This window comes from Phacochoerus africanus, chromosome 6 (genome assembly GCF_016906955.1).
Source record: "Phacochoerus africanus isolate WHEZ1 chromosome 6, ROS_Pafr_v1, whole genome shotgun sequence".
NCBI lineage: Eukaryota > Metazoa > Chordata > Mammalia > Artiodactyla > Suidae > Phacochoerus > Phacochoerus africanus.
Genome location: NC_062549.1, coordinates 34,169,063 through 34,191,294, shown reverse-complemented (window position 1 = coordinate 34,191,294; position 22,232 = coordinate 34,169,063). Strand labels below are relative to the sequence as shown.

At 48.5% G+C, this 22,232-nt stretch overlaps 1 long non-coding RNA gene across 1 annotated transcript; it reads left to right on the top strand.

Moving 5' to 3' along the window:
- Positions 1 to 220: 220 nt before the first annotated feature.
- Positions 221 to 4,376, top strand: LOC125128783 (uncharacterized). The gene is made up of 2 exons (XR_007135315.1): positions 221 to 463; positions 3,866 to 4,376. It is a non-coding gene; the product is annotated as an uncharacterized LOC125128783 (long non-coding RNA).
- The last annotated feature ends 17,856 nt before the right edge of the window (positions 4,377 to 22,232 follow it).

The following is a 22,232-nucleotide window of genomic DNA, read 5'->3' as shown; positions in this document are numbered from 1 at the left end:
TTGCCCTCCTGGGAACTCAGAAGGGAGCCCTTTCCATCCCACCGCCCACTCACCTCCCCATGCTCAAGCATGGGCCTCCTCATGTCCCACCCCCATCTGGGCCTTGGCAAAGGCCACCTGTTTCCTGTTCCCGGCCTGGAAAGGCTGTGCCCTGGCCTCGCCTGGCTGGTGGCTGGCTAACAAAAGAGCAGCTGCTGCTCCCCTCCCTCCGCCCACTCCCTCCCGGGCTCAGACACACCCGGACAGCGCTTGGGGCAGATCCCTGACTACAGTTCCCAGGAATGTTAGCAGCGGACTCGGGTTGGTTGGAGCCAGGATTGCTGGCAGGATCTCAGGAGTCTGAGAGGGTCTGAACTGGAGTTGCCTGTGCAGCCGGCAGCAGCAGAAATGCCCTTAAAAAGGGAAAGGAGAGACGCCAAGGAGAGAACCAGTGCCTGTGCCAGGAGCATGCAACTCCCAAGAGGTAGGCAGAGGGCATCAAGCCAACGGTCAGTGTGACGAGCTGCCACAGACCGAGCACCTACTAACCGCCAGGGCTGTTCAGGGCTTTCCACACACCGCCTCTTTTAACCCTCACAACAGCTCCCTGAGTTAGAGTCTAACACCTTTACGACTCTGCAAACTGCGGATCGGAGAGGTTGAGTCACCTGCCTGGGGTCACACAGCCCATAAACTCATAAGGATTCAAACCTCCTCTTGATAACAAGGACTGGAGCTAAGCATGAGGGGGCTTCTTTCGTTCCTAAGAAAACAGAGGTCCAGCCCTCCCTTTAGAAATTTCTACTGTTCTGGGAAAATGTGTGGCCTTCATGGAAAGAAGGCAGAGAGCTGGCATCTCCAGGGACACTGCTCTGTGACCTGGGGCGGTAGGGACAGCACATGGAGGCCACACCGAGCTATAGGAAGGCCAGTGCATCCATCTATGTGCTACACAGGATAGGCTGGATAGAACCTCTGTCTTGGCAAAAAGCCATGGAGGGTGGGCTGCAGAATCCCCAAAGCCAGAGGAAGGGAACAAGCTGGCCCCCGATTTTGTAGAGAGGCCCTGATCTCTGGGGAAGGGTGCAGTGCCCTGGGCGGAAGAAAGAACGTGCACGGTGGGGTCAGACAGACCCTGCTCGGCCCAGATGTGTGGCCCTGACTAAGCACCTTCCCTCACCTACGAAGGACAATCCCAATCCCAATGGCATCTGTGTTGGCCCCATGGTTAAGATCACATGGACTCTGGGTTCTAAACACACAGACACTGAGGAGAGTGGTTGGCACACAGTGTCCACGACGGAGTCGCCCTGATTCCTGCCCTGGAGCCCTAGGTGCGGGTGATCAGGTTGTGGGGCGCTGGCCACGCCTCCTGGGAAGTGGGCGGAGGCTCAGACCCGGCTGCTGGCTCCCTGGCGGGCAGACCTAAGCGCCGGGACTGGGTTCTCACCTCCACCTCAGGACCCAGGATCCAGACCCATCCGACTCCAGAACAAGGAATACAGAGGCCCTTCTCTGGCCTTGTGGCCATTCTGCAGGACTTCGTCCTCACACTTGAGGCTCTGCCTTGAACTTGTGTTCAAGGAGTGCAGCCCCTAGGGGCGTCTGAGCTGGGTTCCCCCCACCCCCTTACCCCGTCTTCCCTCTTCCCAGTCCTCCCAGACCGGCTCTGAACCTGCTGACCCCTCTGTGAGCCACGGGGTCCTGCCATCCCTTGCTTCCCCACTGCTGCCCAGATCTGCCCCCAGCCCGCCCTCACCAAGGAAGCCTCCTAAGCCAGTCCTGCAATCTGCCCTTAGGTCAGGCAGCCCAGAGCCGTAAATAAGAGCAGTGAGGAAATCAGGGCAGAGGCGCCCAAACCTTCTCAGCCCACAGCACCCTCAGGTGGCTGCGCATATGGGGACCCAGCATCAGGGTGATTCATTCATTCAACAAAGCATAAAGGGACACATCGTCTGCGAATTAGACCCTGAGCCAGAAGCTGAAAATACCTCCAGTGAATAATCCAGCCCCAGACCTTAAGGAGCTCCCTGTTTAAACTAAGAGACAGACAAGGAAACACACATTCACCTGCTTCCCAAAGTTGCAGGACAGAGAACACAGTGGGGCACGTACAAGGGGTGCTCCCTACTCCGGATGCTCTGGAAAGGCTTCCTGTAGGAGGCAGCACATGAGCCAAGCCCTAGAGTTCGGCCAGGCAAACACGGAAGTACCTCAGGGCGAAGCACGGAGCAAAGCCAGAAGGTTGTTAGAGGAAGCCTGGCACCACTTTAAAGACCAGCAAAGAGAGAGGAAAGTGGACGGGTAAGCAGGAGCCAGGCCAGTGGGGAACCACTGAAGGATTTTACAAAGGAAGAAACTGGAGTTCCTGGCACAGCAGAAACAAAACTGACTAGGAACCATGAGGTTGCAGGTTCGATCCCTGGCCTCGCTCAGTGGGTTAAGGCTCTGGCGTTGCTGTGAGCTGTGGAGTAGGTGGCAGATGCAGGTTGGATCTGGCGTTGCTGCGGCTGTGGCGTAGGCTAGCAGCTACAGCTCCGATTAGACCCCTAGCCTGGGAACCTCCATATGTCAGTGGTGGGGCCCTAAAAAGACAAAAAAGACCAAAAAAAAAGAAGAAGAAAGGGAAGAAACAGATTGAATCAAGCTTTTAGAACCAACATCCGGCTGCAGTGTGAAGAATGGACAGGGAGGACAAGACTGGAACACAGTTAGAATCTAGGCACTAGGTGGTAGTGACTGGAGTCGAGGTGATGGCAAGAAGAGTATAGACTCGGGACTGTGGGCAGGACTGGGTGGCAGAGAGGGTGTGGGATTGAGGGAGACAGAGGAGAGGAAATAGCTCCAGGTTTCTGCTGTGGGCTGTTGAGTAGATGTAAGGGGGGCGGGGGGGGGGGTGTTCGTCTCAGGGTCCAAGAAGAGAGTGGGCTTGGGTGAGAGGGAAGTGATGAGCCTGTTTGGGACATGGATTTAAGGTGTCTGTGGGGCCTCCGAGGGCAGATGACCCAGGGGGCAGGTATACACAAGGGCCTGGAGTTCAGAAAGCCACCTGGGGAAGGGGCCTGAGGGAGCCTATAGGTGAGGCAAAGAATCCAGGCTGGGAGGCTTAAGGGGAAGGGGAGACCCTTGGAGGAAAGGACGAGCACAGGGGCCATGTTTATGCCCACACCACATCAGTATGGACCCATGGACCACGCTTTGTTTTTCCTTTTTTCTTTTCTTTTTAGGGCAATACCTGTGGCATATGGAAGTTCCCAGGCTAGGGGTTGAATCGGAGCTGCACCTGCCGGCCTACACCACAGCTACAGCAACGTGGGATCCAAGCCGCATCTACGACCTACACCACAGCTCATGGCAATGCTGGATCCTTAATCCACTGAGCGAGGACAGGGATTGAACCCAAATTCCCCTGGATCCTAGTCGGGTTTGCTAACCCCTGAGCTATGAAGGCAATTCCCCCATGGACCACACTTTGAGTAGTACTGATTTACTGGGCTCCCCACACATGGCTGTGGGCTTTTCCATAATCCACTCCTGTTCATGTGATTATGATTCAAAAACTGGGAGTTCCCGTCGTGGCGCAGTGGTTAACGAATCCGACTAGGAACCATGAGGTTGCAGGTTCAGTCCCTGCCCTTGCTCAGTGGGTTAAGGATCCGGCGTTGCCGTGAGCTGTGGTGTAGGTTGCAGACTCGGCTCGGATCCCGCGTTGCTGTGGCTCTGGCGTAGGCCGCTGGCTACAGCTCCGATTCAACCCCTAGCCTGGGAACCTCCATATGCCGCGGGAGCGGCCCAAGAAATAGCAACAACAACAACAACAACAACAAAGACAAAAAAGAAAAAAAAAAAAAAACTGATTTTTCTCTTCTGCCTCTTGTAATTTCAGGTTTCACCAAAGCATGAACTAGGTTCGTTGACTGGTTGGGTGGTAGAAACAGACAGCCGTGTGTGAGGCCAGGAGAAGACCAGCATCATCTACGATATCATGAGCAGCTGCAGAAAACTCATGGAATCTCTGATTTCACCAGGTTTATAATCTTGCAGCAGCAAAGTCTGCTAGGCATTCTCCAATATCCATTCTTCTCTTCCTCCATAATAAGAGTTTTAGGTGGAAACATGGTTGCTCAGCTAAAGACTACATTTCCCTGCTTCCCTTGCAGCCAGGGTGGTCATGTGACTGAATTTTGGCTGGTGAAGTATAAGCAGAAGTTATTTCTGTCCTCTTAATTGGGTGTGTGCTCCCCTGTCTCCCTTTCCAATTTCCTATCAACTGGAAGATCACAAAAGCTAAAGCAGCTTGGGAATTAGAGATGGAATCTGTGCAAAGAGAATGGTAGAGCCTCCCTAAAAGCTCTGGATTGCTGACCATCAGGCAAATAAACCTCTATTTTGTCTAAGCCATGTCATCTGGAGGTTGTTTTATCAGAGTAGGCTTGCATGAATCTTACCACCGAAATGAGCAGTGGCAACAGATCCTGGTGAGTTTTCTGACTTCTAAATACAACACAACAAATAAATATGATCTTCTAACATCCTTTAAGGACCAGTACGCCAGAAATGATCACCTGTAATCCTCACAATAGCCTTCTGAGATGGGGAGGCCTGTTACCCATGCCCTGAGTGTCTCCTAAGTTCTTTTTATGGCTGCATCTGTAACATATGGAAGTTCCTGGGCTGGGGATTGAATCAGAGCTGCAGCTGCCTATGCCACAGCCAGGGCAGCCTATGCCACAGCCAGGGCAACACCAGATCCGAGCTGCATCTGTGACCTACACCGCAGCTTGCAGCAATGCCAGATCTTTAACCACTGAGCAAGGCCAGGGATTGGCATCCTCATAGAGGCAACATCATGTCCATAATCCGCTGAGCCACAATGGAAACTCCGACCTCCCATGTTCCCCCCTTTCTCTGATGGGGAACCAAATTAAAAGCACCTGGAACCATGGTGGCGGTGGAAGCAGAACATCCTCAGAAAACCAGAATTGGGATGCAGAGCTAACGCCATTCAACTCATTCATTCAGCAGCTAGCGATAGTGCGCCGACTGCTTGCCAGGCTCTGAGCTAAGGACTAGAGGCACGGCAGTGAGCAAGCCGACGAGCACCTGCACTCCTGCAGCTTGCTGTCTCTGTGGGGGAGACCTGGGCTAAACAGAAAGGCTTTCAGAAGATAAGTAATTACAGTGGACTTGAAGGTGAGGAAGAAGACCACTGGGTCAAGGTCACCGAGAAGTCTCAGGCAGGATATACAGAGCCAGGTATGGAGGACACAGTAACTGGGACCAGGTCTGGGCCTCTGGGAGCTGGGGGAGATGGTGAAGCAACTGCATTCCCCATCGTGGGCTCTTAGGCGTCCCACCAACACAGGAAGGCCATCTGCACGTTTATCATGCCATCCTATAAGCATGGCACCTGTGCACAGAACAGTCCTAAAAATCTGCATTCTGGGTCCTAAAAATCTGAGATAAAGACTCCTTCACACCTCCTTGGTTTTATTCAAGATAATTATTTTCAAAATGTGTCATTTAAAAAAAAAAAAAAAAGAGCTCCTACTTCAGCTACTAACAACAGCAGCAAAAAAAATCCATCATGTTTTTACTAAAATGGCAGGCTTTTGCAGCTGAAGAACTCAGAGACCACTTGGCGAAAAGCTAAAAGAGCCAGAATTGTGAGCTGGACCCCTTTCTTGGTGCCTGTCCAGGGCTGAGAAGTTTCTAGAAGCATGTCTGCTTTACCACTTAGAGATGGATCTGTCTGGGAGTCTCCCCCTGATAACCTCAGTCCTGAGGCCGGGAGCATTGTCATTTTCCTGGGTTACTAGATGTGTTTGTGCAGTCTTCCAATTTAACAAGGGGATAAACAAGGTGGGGGTACATTTCACAGAAGGATTAACAGTTTAAACAGTAAACGAGCAAAGACCTGTCTGTCCAGTCAGCAATTCGGGAGTCAGCTGACAGCTGGGGCCCTTTTTTTTTTTTTTTTTTTTTTTTTTTGCTTCTTAGGGCCCATCCTGCAGCATGTGGAGGTTCCCGGGCTAGGGGTCGAATTGGAGCTACAGCCGCCGGCCTATGCCACAGCCACAACAACCCCAAATCCAAACCGCATCTATGACCTACACCACAACGCCAGATCCTTAACCCACTGAGCACGGTCAGGGATCGAACCTGCATCCTCATGGTTCTTAGTCGGAATTGTTTCCTCTGAGCTACCATGGGAATTCCTGTGGGGGCCTTTTTATTGAACCTCTGTACAGGTATCAGCTTCCATCCAGATTAGATTTATACTGGGAACTGGGAGGCTGCAGGTGAGCCCCCACCCTTCTTATGGTTTCTTGGTGAGTGAGCGCTGCTACTTTTTCTCTTCCATAGAAATCTGGGCCTCCGTTGGGGTGGGGGAGGGGCGTGCACAGAGCAAGCAGGGCCTTTCTGGGCCTGTGTGGCTAGCATCAGTGGGGGGGCCAGGAGGGAGCAAAGTCGGGCAGCTAGAGAAGGGGCAGTGGCTGTGGGAATGACAACGAGGAAGGCTCCAAGAAACATCTATACTCCATAGAGTGTCACTAGGGAGCAGACCCCAGCCTCCAGCCCCCAAGAAGGGCTCCCTTGTGATCCGGGAGAATGGGCTGGGGGCGCTCAGCTGGGAGCCAGAGCCAGGCCCGAGCGATGGCCTCACTCCAGGAACCAGGAGGCAGAGGCCCAGAGGGGAGACACTGAGCTGAGTCAGGGCTCCAAATACACGTGCCTCTGGCGTGCTCCCTCGCCAGCCCCTCTGTCCTCCCTTCTCAGGCTGACGCCACCCCCAGGGCCCAGCAGCCAAGAGGCTTGGTGGCTCCAAATCAGCCCGCCCGGCAGTTGCTCTGCCCCCAGGAAAGAAAACCATGGTCTCCACCAGGCAAGGCAGCAGCCCTGGGAGAGGGGCAACCCTGGCATGCACGCAGGTGCGAGCACATGCTGGCCCTGCACACGCGCAAGTACACAGATATGGGCACGCGTGAAAGTGAGATGAGGGTAATAAATTCTAGTCACATGCTTTAAAAATTAAAAGCAGAGACATAAAAGCTATTCCACAAGGGCTTGTCAATTGCTCGATACAAGTATTAGCAGAATAGTGGCGGTGGTCACGTCCCACACGGTTCAAAGAAAGAGAAGAGAGGAGTCAAGGGATGAAAAACCGAAGAGGGAGGAAAGACGATGGGGTGGCAGTGAGAGGGGATGAGATGAGAGGATGGAGGAAGCCCACTGAGCTTTGCTCTTACACACGCACCATGCACTAGCCTCCTTTCTGGTAATAACTGAGCACCTGCTGTGTGCAGGCTCTTCACTTCCACCATTTATTTTGACTCTCACAGCAAACCTGGAAGGGGGGTAAAATTATCCCCATTTTGTAGATGCAGTAGGGGAGGTTCAGAGAGGCTAATTGGTGTGGACAAGACCACACGGTGGATCCAGAACTGGAGCCAGCTCTGTTGGACTCCAGCATGCCTGAGCTTCCCAGGGACCACCCATTTCCCCGGCTGGCTCCACCCTGATGGAGGGAATCCCAGTGCCTTATCTGGGTCTGAAACGCTTCATGCTTCCCAGGGCACCTGACACACAGTAGGTCCTCAAGAAACACACAGTGAATGAGAGAAGAGATGTTGTAGGGGGCAGGTGGAGAGGGGAGAGCTATCACACTGCTACTAAGACGGGAGGGAAGGAAAGCAGGGCAGACACAGACAGAACCCCATTTCTACCGGAGCTGTGCTTCGGCCACCACCTGGCTGTGTAGGCAAAACCCTCCCATGTGGATTTACTCTGGCACTGCTCAGCTCTTCCGCAGAGTGAAGCCTGGGAGGGATGGAGGTACAACTGAGTAGGGGCCAGCCTGGGTGCTGGACCAAGCTACCGCAGCTGATACCTTCTGCCCCCCAGCCCAGGGCTTTCTCTGTTGGCTTCCCTCAGAAGTCACATGCAGCTTGGGTCCCATCCCCAGAGGTCTGCATTTATTGATGTGAGACGGCTCCCCGGCAGCAGAATTGATTCACAGTCCCCGAGGTGGCGCCAATAGGCAGCTGCCCCTGAGAACCACTGCTAGCCCATTCCACCATATATACAAGTGGCCCCACTAGGTTCTGCTCACTGCCTCTACTACAGGTGACAAACTGAGTTGCTGTGAGATTAACGGCCTCACAGTTATCACTACTCGAGTTGTCACTACTGAGGGGTAGGGGTGTGAGATGGGAACTCAGATCTGATCTCAAAACTCCAGCTTCTCCATCCAGCACTCAAAAGCCCACGTGTTAGGGTGGACCCTGACCGGGATGGCACTGGGTTCTGTTTTAGAAGGTTGCCACCCTGGCTTCGAGGTCCCCAGCTCACTGCTGTGTGAAAGGCGCAACCCCCTCCTTAGCCAGGGAGGCCAGCAAGGGTTCGTGTTATTAATGATCCCCCCCAAAAGTAAGCTCTTCCTGTTCACGGAGTTTTCCCACACATTATATCCCATTTAGTCCTCATACCCACCCTATGAGGCAAGCCCAGGAGGAGTGATCATTAAGTCCACTGTACAGTGGAGACAAAAGTTCTGAGCAGCTAAGATTTGGCCAAGTCACAGAGGTAATTGTTGGTCCAGGGGAGACTAGAATCCAGCTCTTCTGTTTCTAAGACCAGAGCTTTCTTTGTCTGCCTTACTCCTGAGTTGGGGTTTGGACAATCTGGCTTTGCTAGACGAAGCGCAGTTGGTGACAGAGCAGGAAGCCCAGCTTAGCACAGTCAGGGTCTAGGCCTTGAATGGCCTAGAGAATGGCACTTAGAAAAATGCTGACATCTATGGGCCTACAAAATTATTGGGTTTTTTTAATTATTATTATTAATTTTATTTTTTTGTTTTTTTGCCTTTTCTAGTGCCGCACCCGTGGCATATGGAGGTTTCCAGGCTACGCGTCTAATTGGAGCTGTAGCCACCAGCCTACACAACAGCCACAGCAATGAGAGATCTGAGCCGTGTCTGTGACCTACACCACAGCTCATGGCAACACCGGATCCTTAACCCACTGAGCAAGGCCAGGGATCGAACCGGCAACCTCATGGTTCCTAGTCGGATTCGTTAACCACTGTGCCACCACGGGAACTCCCAAAAGTGTTGGTTATTATGATGATTGTTGTGTGACACAAAAGTATTCTGGGCCCTGCTGAATCAAAAATCAGGAAACACTATCTGGCAAATTCAAGTTTTAGTGGGATTTTTTTTTTTTTAAATCAGGATTGAATTGGATACCTGTCTGTCTGTATCTATTCTAGTTCTAAAGCAACCCTTTCAAAGGTCACCAGGCCATGCCCGAGGGGCATGGTCTCAGAGCCTTCCTGCCTGGTGGAGAATGGGCTCCCTGACCTCTGGCATGCCCCGTGACCTTAGCAGAGGTGAGTGTGTCCTGTTTGAAGGGGTGCTGTTAGAAACCCACTTGGGTGTTGCAGGGTGAGACCTGTGGGTGTGTCTGTGTCCACAGCACATGACTGAAGGATAACTGCTATTTGCCACTGGTCCTTGGGGACTTTTGACTCCCCTGTCTTGGCTAAATGGCATAGTTAAGAGAGCAGAGACAGAAAACCAGGAGACAGATTCCCATATGTCCTCAGCTGACCCAGCCAGAGCTGGAGCCTGAATTCTAGAAGAGGGTCCAGTGGCACGGTTGGCTCCCAATACCATCAAAGATGCTCAGATCCCGTGAGGGCAGGAGGAGGGTCTAGGCAGCCAGAGGACCAAGCTGCACAGCCTCGCCCACTCCTGGTGGGTGGTCCTGGGAGGCTGCCTCTGTATGCATCTCTCCGGCCTAAGCTTGTTGAAGTTTTATGGGGTTTTTTTTGGTGGTTTTCTTTTTTGGGGTTTTTTTTCCTGGCTTACATTTTCCCAGTTTAACAATGAGTATGGCGAGTTCCTATTGTGGCACGATGGAAACAAATTCAACCAGTATCCGTGAGGATGAGGGTTCAATCCCTGGCCTCGCTCAGTGGGTTGGGAATCTGGCATTGCCATGAGCTGTGGTGTAGGTTACAGATGTGGCTCGGATCCCACGGTGTGGTGTAGGCTGGCAGCTGTAGTTCCAATTTGACCCCTAGCCTGGTAACCTCCATATGCCAGAAATGCAGCCCTGAAAGAGCAAAAAAGGAAAAAAGAAGAAAAAAAAAAAAAAAGACTATGGTCCTAGAGAGGGTTGGCTCCAACCAATGAATTCATTTTAATAAACATTGACTGAGGGATTATAAGATTGCTCAGGGTAGAGGGTACAGAGTGGGAAAGACTCCGCCTTTGCACCAAGGAAGACCAGGCCCTCTCCCTTACCCTGCCCTCTTTCCATCTTCTCCCTACCCCACCCTCCACCACTAAGGATGCCACACTACTCACTCCCTGCCCTGATGCCATTGCACCTGCTGTTCCAGCTGCTTAGATAGTCTTCCTCCCTTCTGCCCCCACTTCCCAAGGCACCCAGCCTTCAAGCTTGAGCATCATGTTGATTGAGGACCTCTAAGTGCCAGGCACTACGCTAAGCATTTTGTCTATCACTCCCTGAATGCTCAGAGCATCCCCGTGAGTTTGGTCCCATTAGCACCCCATTCTAAGGATGAAGTCATTGAAGCTGGCACAGCTAGTCACAGGTGGCAGGGCTGAGTTCAAAACTAGGGGTGCCTGACTCCGTATCTATGGCATTGCCAAACAGCTGCGAATATCATCCTGGAAGCAAAAGGCTCCCTGCACCCCAAGATATGTTCAATTAACAGACTAAAGAGTTCCCTCTGCCCTTCGTGCACATGGTGGTGCTGGTCCCCACCTCATTCCAGTGTAACTACTGTTCATGATTGTTGTCCCAAGTGGGAACTTCTGCAGGGTCAGAGTTCTGTTTGATCTTTGAATTTCCAGACCTTAGCAGAGTGCCTGATATGCATAATGCACTCAATAAATGTTGACTAATATTGAAAAAATGTTGAGTGAGTGAATAAAGATAAATCTGGGGCATACCTGTCATGGCGCAGCAGAAACGAACCCAGCTAGGAACCATGAGGTTGCAGGTTCGATCCCTGGCCTCAGGTTAAGGATCTGGTGTTGCTGTGAGCTGTGGTGTAGGTCACAGACGTGGCTCAGATCCTCCATTGCTGTGGCTGTGGTGTAGGCCGACAGCTGTAGCTCCGATTTGACCCCTAGCCTGGGAACCTCCATATGCTGCAGGTGCGGCCCTAAAAAGAAAAAAAAAAAAAGATAAATTGGCAAATAACAATACAGCAAATATTATGGCAAATACTGGAAGAGAGATCTGAACGAAAAACTGAGGGGTTTGTCGTTAAGAAGTGGTCACATCTGGGTGGGGAATCAGGAAAGCTTTTCTGCGGGAAGAGGAGGTGGCCTTTGGTCTGAACCTTAGTCCTAGCTGGTTTCAGCATGGTGAGAAGAGGGCAGGGAGTCAGGTGAGGGACAGACTAGCAGAGACCTAGGGTCCAATATGGGGTGTGCTCCGGCTGGGGGTTAGGGAGAAGCAGTGGGAGAGGAGGGTGGGTGGAACACGCTGGCCTTACAGGTTGAACTGTGGCCTTGCCGAGCTGTTGACGTCCTAACCCCTGGTACCTGTCAGTGTACCTGGGTCTGTGCAGATGATCACATGAAGATGAGATCCATCCAAGTATGACTAGTATCCTTACCAAAAAGGTGGGGGGGGATGTTTTGAACAGAGACAGACCAGCACACAGGAAGAGGAGCAAGTGAAGGTGAGGCAGAGATGGGATGATGTGTCCATGGGCGGGAGAACACCAAAAATTGCCTGAGACCAGCAGAAGCCACGGAGAGAGGCTTGGAAGGGATTCTCCCTCACAGCCCCCAGAAGGAACCACACCTTGATCTCGGACTTCTAGCCTCTAGAACTGTGAGAGAAGGCATTTCTGTTAAGCACCGCCCCCCACATTTGTGGCCCTTTGCCACGGCAGCCCCAGAGACTAGGACAGCTGGGGAGAGTCTCCCCTAGGCAGCTGGGGGTTTGGACCTCGGCAGCCAATGGGAAGTCGGTGAAAGCTCCTGGGAAGGAAGGGTCTTGGTCGAATATTTGTCTGTTCTACCCTTTTGAAAGCTGGGGATCCCTGGGTGAAAAGCTCAGGGGCAGGCAGCATGGAAAGAAGCTGAAAGAAGCTCCTCCAACCATATTAGTGGGCTTCACAATGTGGGCTCGGCTCTCCCCCAGATGCCAGGAGTAAACTTTACAGGGTCTGCACTCTACCGCTCACGGTGGCGCCAAGAGGCAGGACAAACATGCAGGGACATGTGAGCAGCACATCTCAAGTACGGCCCCCCTGATGATCCAGCACTGGGGCAGAGTGGTGCCCGATCACGGCTAGAGCAGAGGGTGGGCCCAAGGCCGCAGCAGCCCTCCTGCCTGCTCTGTTGGGCCTGGGGTGGCTCATCAGCTCAGGTTTTGGGGGGGTTCCAAGCTCTAAAATACAATTCTAATAAGAGGAATTTATTGGGCGTATATGATCAGTGTGTGAACAATGGTGAATAAATGTTGAATGAATGGAAATAAATCGGCAAATGATTATAAGCAAATCCGTGACAAATACTAAAAGAAATTTCTGAAAGCAATGCTGCAAGGCAGGAAGTGATCACATCTGTTGGAGAAATCCAGAACCATCTGCGGAGGGAAGCCCCCAAATGGCAGAAATGGCTGCCCTCAAGAAGGGTAAGAAAGAAGTTCTGGGGAGCAGAGTGGGAACCCTGGAGGTCTCTAGAAGCTGGCCATCCATGAGGCAACTCAGAACATCTCCACCAATTCTCGAAGAGAGAGCTGATTGGCTTAGTTTAGGCCATGGGCCCACCCCTGGGGGATGGGGCCTGTGATTGGCAGCTCAGGGGAAAGGGACTAGTTTCCAGAAGAAGAAAGGGCCATACAGTAAAACCAGGTGGAACAGCAAAGGATTCTGGGCAGGCTGAACAGCCCACACCTGGAGGTGAGTAGAGGGCTTGAAATTCAAGAAGGAGAAGGACGAAGAAAAAAAGAGTTGGAATGAGTCATGCCTGAGACCAAGGCAGGGAGGAGACACACCGGCTGGAAGCCCAGTGCCAGTGTAGGAATAGTGGACACCTATCATTTCATCTGCCCAGAAGCCACACCCCACACCCCTCCCCTCCTTCTGAGAACTTTCTCTCCTCTCCTCTTCTCTGCCCCCGGCCATACCTCCGTGCTTCCCACAGAAGCCACCCTGATATTCGGTCCTAGTGGATCAATCCAGGATTAGCACCGGGCCCAGCTTGAGCCAACCACAGCTATCAATCCTTCGCCCCAGAGTCCTTCCTAGTAGGTTTCTGAGGAAGTTTGAATTGGATTTCTGCTCGTCTGGATCTAGGGTCTTCCCTACAGCACAGTGCCTGCCCTCAGGGAGCTCAAAATAGAGCTGGGGAGACAACCATTCGAAACTCAACTAGAACATAACCTGAATATACTTACCCTGTATTGACTTATTCCCATAAGTGAGCACAGAGGTAAATACTAACAAGTCACCTACCTGCATTCATGTACAAAGGTACTGGAAATAGACCAACAGGGGAGGGGCTTGATCACCAGACCAGTTTCTCCCCAGCACTGTACACTCTACATCATTGCTGGGTGCTGTGCATAAGACACAGCTCCCTACCATGCTCTCCATTTCTCTGCTCTCTGGCTGTTGAGACCCCTTAGCGCAGAGCTGATGCGTGCACAGGGCGGGGGCAAAGGGTCTCAACAGCCAGAAGGCAGACACCAGGGGAGGTGTCGGGAGATAGGCTGCAGGTCAGGCTAGCAGCTCCCAAACTGGGTCAACCATCCAGAGGGCTGTCTAGGAGTGGCGGTCCAAAGAGGAAGTGGGGAGAGGGGTAGAGTGTGGAAAGAAGGGAGAGTCCAAAGCAAAGAATGGCAGAGCTGGTAAATAGGAGAGGAGCAGGAACAGTTCTGGAGGGGTGGGGTACTCCCACCGGTTCTCCAGGTCATCTCAGAAGGAATTGCAGGAGCCCCCAGGGTGTCCTGAAAGGGGCCTGAACTGGACAAGAGCAGAGTAAACAGCCAGGAGGCTCTTTTCATAGTTTACGCTGGAGTTGATAAGGATCTGGGGCAGTGGTGGTGGGGATCCAGGGGAGGAAATAGCCCAGAAGCATATTTTAATTTAAATTTTAATAGAAAAGGCATTCTCATGGTTAAAAAACATGGAAACAACCCAAATGTCCATCAACAGATGACTGGATTCGGAAGATGTGGTATATATACACAATGGAATACTACTCAGCCATAAAAAAGAATGACATAATGCCATTTGCAGCAACATGGATGGAACTAGAGAATCTCATACTGAGTGAAATGAGTCAGAAAGACAAAGACAAATACCATATGATATCACTTATAACTGGAATCTAATATCCAGCACAAATGAACATCTCCTCAGAAAAGAAAATCATGGACTTGGAGAAAAGACTTGTGGCTGCCTGATGGGAGGGGGAGGGAGTGGGAGGGATCGGGAGCTTGGGCTTATCAGACACAATTTAGAATAGATTTACGAGGAGATCCTGCTGAGTAGCATTGAGAACTTTGTCTGTGTTCTCAATGTTGCAACAGAACAAAGGGTGAGGAAAAAAAAATGTAATTGTAATGTATACATGTAAGGATAACTTGATCCCCTTGCTGTACAGTGGGAAAATAAAATAAAATAAAATAAAAATTTTTAAATATCAAAAAGTTTTCAGTGGAAAGCCTTATTCCCCGCCCTGACAGCTAACCTTTGTTATTAGATTTGGTGTGTTTTCCCACTTTTTTTTTTACAGTCAAATAAACAAAATGAATATCTATTATTATGTTTATACTTTTCTGCGGAATTCTATAGGCAGGGTTTTACACTTTGCTTCCCCCCCCCCCCATTACATCGTCGAGATCTTTACCATACACAGAAAACAGCATTGTCTTTTTTGACATTTGCCTAATATTTCATTGTATGAGTATACCGGGATATGTTTAACCAACCCTTTCTCGATGGACCCTTGAGTTTTTCCCAATATACTTCTGTTAGCGTCGCCCCCTCAAAGAATGACCTTCATTATTTCCCATGTGTGCAGAGATTTCTGTGGGCTAGACTCGGAAGATGAGATGGCTGTATCAGAGGACGTATCCTTTGATAATCTTGATAAACGTGCAAATTCCCCTCTAGGGGTTGTGCCAACTTAGATAACCACTAGCAGGATGTGAGAGTGCCTGTTTCCCCAGACATGTCAGTAGAGTATGTTATCAAACTTTTGGATCTTTGCCAGTCTAATGGGTGAAAATGGTATTTCATAGCTTTCAAGTGTATCCTCTCTCGATGAATGTGCTTGAGAAATGTTTCATATATTTATGAGCCATTTGCATTTCCTTTCTGTGAACTACCTGTTCATATTCTTTGCCTAGTTTTCATTTGGGTTATGGCCTTCTACTTTTATTTATTTATTTTTTTGTCTTTTTTTTTGCCATTTCTTTGGGCCGCTCCCACGGCATATGGAGGTTCCCAGGCTAGGAGTCGAATTGGAGCTGTAGCCGCCAAGCCTACACCAGAGCCACAGCAACGCGGGATCCGAGCTGCGTCTGCAACCTACACCACAGCTCACGGCAACGCCGGATCCTTAACCCACTGAGCAAGGGCAGGGACCGAACCCGCAACCTCATGGTTCCTAGTCGGATTCGTTAACCACTGCGCCACAACGGGAACTCCTGGCCTTCTACTTTTAAAATCAATTTCGAGGAGTTTTTGATCTACAGTGGCCATAAGATGTAGACAGAGGTGAATATACACAATAGATCGCTTATTAATATATTACAATAATAGTCAATGAGATTTCATATATGCCCCATGTGTTATCCCTCATTAACAACTGCTGTGCAAAACGGCAATGCCTGGTACGTAAAGGTAGCATCTCTGTCACACAGACATGTGTCTCTTCGAGGCACTGCCATGGATCATTTGCATCTCTGATTTTCGCAGGGTCAGTCCACACCTCTAGCACGCTCCAAAGAAACACATCACAGACTTCTGCTTCCAGCCATGTTGGGATAACAGGCAGATTTAGCCTCCTGCCTTAAACAACTAAAATCTTGAAGGAAACCCAGGGAATAATGGTACTAAGACACTGGACAGCAGCAAGCACAGAGAAACAAACAAGGTGACTCCTGGGACTGTCCTGGATGACCACCCAAAGGGCATTTTCAGGGGGCAAAATATAGAGAAGGTACCCAAACAGAGCCTGGGAGTCTCCCTGAGCTAAGAAAACAGAGTTCAGGTTCGGGGAGGCCAGGGTGTCTGGAATGTGTGTGGCAGAATACTGGAAAAGAGAGTTATACAGATAGAAAGCTCTGAGGAGGGTTCCCCTCGAATCTTTAGCTGAGTATTGATTTGGGCAGGTATGAAAACTGTCTAAGATCTGAGAAAAAAAAAAAAAACACTAAAAAGGTTCAGAACAACCACAGAGCTCACGCATTTCCCAACAGTCCATGGAAAAACCTCCTAATACCAAAGTTATTAAGTAGAATCTTCGGAAGGGCATTTCCTTGGTACTGGGACAAAGTCAGCCCTACACTTAAGGCTCTTCTAGATCCATCTAACAAAGCTTTAAATCAACCATCAAGATGATCAAATATGTTCAAGGAACTTAACTGCCTCCCAGAACAAAACCTAAGATGACTTAAAGGAATATTTAAAAGCTCTAGCACCCAACAGTGTAAAATTCACAATGTCCAGCATCTAAAAGAAAAATACTAGGCATGCGAGGAAGCAGGAAAACATGATCCAAAAAATGCAGGGAGAAAAATCAAGAGATCCCAAAATGACACAGATAATGGAATCAAAACAAAGCATATTAAAACAGCAATATAGGAGTTCCCTGGAGGCTCAGCAAGTTAAACACCTTGTCACAAGTGTGGCACAGATTGATCCCTGGCCTGGGAACTTCTTCATGCTGAATGTTCAGCCAAACCCCCCACCCTGCAAAAAACAGCTATTATGCATATGTCATACGTTCAAGAAGGTAGAGGAGAGCATGAGTGTATTCAAGATATATACTAAAAAGATATATATTTAAAAGATCGAAATCAAGCTTCTAGAGGTGAAAAACATAATATCTAAAATGAAAAAACACACTGGATGGGATTAATCGCATTTGGAATACTGCAGGGAAAAAAAATCAGTCAACCCAAAAACACAGTAATAGAAACTATTGAAAAATAGAAGGCAGAGGAGTTCCTGCCATGGCTCAGTGGTTAACGAACCCAACTAGCATCCATGAGGACTCAAGTTTGATCCCTGGCCTTGCTCAGTGGGTTAAGGATCTGGCATTGCTGTGAGCTGTGGTGTAGGTTGCAGACAGGGCTCAGATTCCATGTCGCTGTGGCTGTGGCGTAGGCCACCGACTACAGCTCCGATTCAACACCTAGCCTGGGATCCTCCTTAAAAAAATAAATAAATAAATAAACAATAGAAGGCAGAGAAAAAAAAAAAAACTTCCAGAAAAAAAAAATGAACAGGACATCAGTGAGCTGTGAAAAAATATGTAGCAAACTAATATATGTGTAACTGGGGTTCCAAAAGGAGGGTAGAGAAAGAATTGGGGCAGAAAATATCTGAAGGAATAATAGCCAGTGTTTTTCCGGATTTGATGAAAACTATAAACCTACAAATCCAAGCTTAACAAACCCCAAGCAGAAGAAGGCTGAAGGAACCCCAGAGAACAACATACCTGAATAAATAGAAAGTCTTAAAAACAGCTGAGGATTGGGAGGGTGGGGGGCGTCATTTACTTGTGGAAGAACAAAGAATAACAGTAGACTTCTCGTTAGAAGCACGACAAATCAGAAGACAGTGAAAGAGGGAAAAACCTGTCAACCTACACTCAGAGAAAATATATTTCAAAAACAAAGATGAAATAAAAACGTTTTCAGATATACAAGAACTGAAAGAACTCACTACCAGCAGACCTGCACTGCAAGAAATGCATGTTAAGAGGTCCCTTCAGCAGGAGAACAATGATGACCAGATGGATTTCTGGATCTATCCGGAAGAATAAAGAACATCAGCTATGGTAAATATGTGAGCAAATATAAAAGACTTTTCTTACTTAACAATTTTTTTAAAAGAAGTCATCAAGGATATTCGTTCTGGAAAAAGTAAAATAATACAATTTGTGTTTCCAAATATCACCAGTCTGTATATCAGGGATGTCGGCTCTATGTCTGTGATATAAGTTGCCATCGACTTTTCCCAGTTAGTTGTTTTCTAATGATGTTTTGTTTTGTTTGTTTGCTTGTTTGTTTTGGCTTGGTTTCATTTGGTTTCATGTTCAAACAGAATTTTTTAATTTTTATGGAGTTGAATGTATCAGTCTTTGCTTTTATGGCTTCCGGATTTGGGGATCGTAGTTCCCGACACCAGGGTTATAATGGAAATCTCCTAAGAGGGGCTTGATATCTGATTACAGGTCAGGAGGGAGAGACAAGGAATCAAGTTGACTGAGGTTTCTGGATTGCGTACCGCATAAATGTTGCTGCCATTTGCTGAGTCAGGGAACCGGGGGCAGGAGCCAATTTGGGAAGAAAAATAATGAGATGCCTTTGGCAAGTTGAGTTTGAAGTGCCTCAGAGCAGTCAGATGGAGATGTCCAGTGGGGAACATGAGTGTGAAACTCACAAGAAAGTTTGGGGTGTGGGAGGGAAGATATCTAACTGGGAGTTAGATGCAATAATGGCATTGTGTATATATTTTGTCCAAGGACTGTACAGGTAATAAGACTAAAAGATCAAGATTGGTGTTCCCCTGTGGCTCAGTAGTTGGCAAACCCAATTAGCATTCATGAGGATGCGGGTTCCATCCCTGGCCTTGCTCAGTGGGTTAAGGATCTGGCTTTGCCATGGGTTGTGGTGTAGGTTGCAGATGTGGCTCAGATCCCTCACTGCTGTGGCTGTGGCATAGGCCGGCAGCTACAGCTCTGATGAGACCCCTAGCCTGGGAACCTCCATATGCCATGGATGTGGCCCTAAAAAGCCAAAAAAAAAAAATTTGAGAATTAAAATGTAGGGAGCATAAACATTTTCAGAATGGGAGAACGGAGGAAGAGGGTCAAGAAAAAGAGACAGAGGACACTCGGTCTGCGAAGGAGGTAAAAGGCCAGGAGAGAGCGGAGAGGAAAGAGTAGAGTAATGTGGCTCAGTGGTTAACGAATCCGACTAGGAACAATGAGGTTGCGGGTTCCATCCCTGGCCTTGCTCAGTGGGTTAACAATCCGATGTTGCCGTGAGCTGTGGTATAGGTCCCAGACGTGGCTCGGATCCTGCGTTGCTGTGGCTGTGGCGTAGGCTGGTGGCTACAGCTCTGATGAGACCCCTAGCCTGGGAACCTCCATATGCCATGGGAGTGGCCCAAGAAATGGCAAAAAGACAAAAAAAAAAAAAAAAGAGTAGAGTGATGGAAGCGAAGAGAAGGGAGTGAAGGAGAAGAGGGCCAAATGCAGGAAAGGGGCAGAGACAAAGCACAACCAGGGGAATGTTAAAATTTACCCAGGGTGGGTCCCGGAGCAGGACGTTGGGAGAATGAATGGAAATAAGAATTTATTATGTTCTATGTATTTGACTCTGGGCTAGGTGTTTCCAAAATTACTCCATTAAATGCATATAAAATTCATTTCTGAAAAAATAAACTTATCAAATGATATAGATAAATAACCTGGAAATTCAAACTCCCTTGGGAGGGAATTTCCACTGTGGCTCAGCAGGTTAAGAACCAACTTGTATCCATGCAGATTCAATCCCTGGCATTGCTCAGTGGGTTAAGGATCTGGCGTAACCCATGCGCTGTGGTGTAGGCCGGCAGCTGCAGCTCTGATTTGACCCCTCACCTGGGAACTTCCACATGCCACAGGCACAGCCCTGAAAAGACAAAAAGTCCCTGGGAATGCCATTCTTAAGATAGAGTCACCAGTATGAGTGTGGTGTATCTGTTTCCAGATGCTTTCAGGCATATACATTCATTATTTTGAACTTCTACCTACTTACTGCATTGTAACTGGCCTTTTAAAAAACATTTTGTAAGCATATTTTCATTTTTGGTATATATACATTAATTACATCATTATTAATAGATGCATAATATCTTCCAAAGGATTTTCCCTAATTTACCTAACTATTCCTTGATGAATATTTGAATTATCTCTAATTTATCCTATTCTATCTTATGGTTTAAAAAGCATTCTGGAACACAGATATTTGAATATATATGCAAGAACATATCCAAGATCTATTGTAGTAATTGTCAAAAGGTATGCACATTTTTGGTAGAGTAGAAATTGCCTAATTCCTCTCCAAACAGGATGTGCTAATTTACAGTCCCAACAACAGTGTATGAAAGTGCCTGCCTTTTTTTTTTTTTTTTAACCAACACTGGGTATCAACAACTGTCTAAAATCCTTGTCGCTATAGTTCTTTGTTCTTTTAATTTGCATTCTGTTGACTGTTAGTGAGGTTGACCATCTTCTCATCTATTTATTGAGCATTTATATATATATATATATTTTTTTGGCTTTTTGCCTTTTCTGGGGCTGCTCCCGCGGCATATGGAGGTTCCCAGACTAGGGGTCTCATCAGAGCTGTAGCTGCCAGTCTACACCACAGCCACAGCAACGCAGGATCCGAGCCATGTCTGCGACCCACACCACAGCTCACGGCAACGTCGGATTGTTAACCCACTGAGCAAGGCCAGGGATCGAACCTGCAACCTCATTGTTCCTAGTCGGATTCATTAACCACTGAGCCACGACGGGAACTCCAAGCATTTATATTTTCTAACAAAAATTATCCATGCATATTCTTTATCCATTTTTCTACATAGCAGTCTTTTTTCTTATCGAATTCTGCAAGCCTTTCACATGTAGAAATTAGCACTTGTAACTGGCATATATATTGCAAACATTTTTTTCCCAATTTGTACTCTCCCTTTCCCACCTCTGTGAGTGCAAGTGTGTGTGTGTTTGTGTATCTTTCTGTTTTTCTTTTATTATTTTGGAAGTTCACCCAATACAATCAGATGTATCAGTCATTTCCTTTATGGGAGCTGGGTTTCATATGCATATCACAGTCTTTCCCAATTTGAAAATAATAACAATGCTCATTCATATTTTCTTCTAATACTTCAAAATTTCATATTTCACATTTAAGCTTTGATACATCTGCAACATACTTGACATATGGACCGAGATAGGGATAAACGTTTATACAAAGGGCTATCTACCTACCCCAACAATATCTAGTGAATGCTCCATTTTCCTCATTTGGTTTTAAGTACCAAGTTTTTGTTTTTGTTTTTTTTTACTTTTTCTGCTGCACATTCAGCATACGAAAGTTCCCAGGCCAGGGATGGAATCCAAACCAGAGCTGCAACCTACGCCACAGCTGCAGCAATGCTGGATCTTTAACCCACTGTGCGAGGCTGGGGATCAAACCAGCACCTCCATAGAGACAATCCAGACCATTAACCCACTCTGCCACAATGCGAATGCCTCAACTTTTTCATACAGTAAAATTGGATGTGTTTTATCTCCATTTCACAGGTAGGAAAACAGAATCTCAAAGAGGTTAAGTAACTAGTGTGAAGTCGTATGGGGAGCTAGCAGTGGAGCCCAGACTTGGAAACCAAGACTCTGCTGCATTCAGCATAACCTGCCTCCCACAGAGGGAGCAAAGAAAGTTCAACAAAATTCAGTAGCCCGCTGGAGGGAAAAGGGGAGGTCACTTCAACAGTGAACTCGACAACCATGCCACTGACAGTCAGGAAAATGAGTCTTTTAAGCCAGTTTTAAGAGAAAAGATGCATAGTATGATGAGTAGAGCTTGTGGTATGTCACAGTGAAGGTGGTGCTCAGATGGAGGAGTGCCCAGATGAAAATTTCCCGGACTGGAGTTTGGGAGAAGAGACAGAGCATACGCAGTGCTGTTGGTCACGGGGAGGAAGGTGCAGGGGGAGAGGCTGACTCCCAAGTTTCTGGCTTGACTAACCCAGGGGATGGAGGTGCTGCCTCCATCATAACAGGGCAAATCAGAGAAGAGACAGGTTGGCGGGGGGCGGGGTGGGGACCAGGAGTTCACTTTGGGGCCTGGTGCACTGGAGGTGCCTGTCAAGCCCCCAGCACGCAGTTAAATGCTCAGCCCTGGAGGTCAGTATAAGCTCTTTCATGATGGAAGGTGAAGTGGTGTGATGACAGCGGGGCAGCCCAAAAC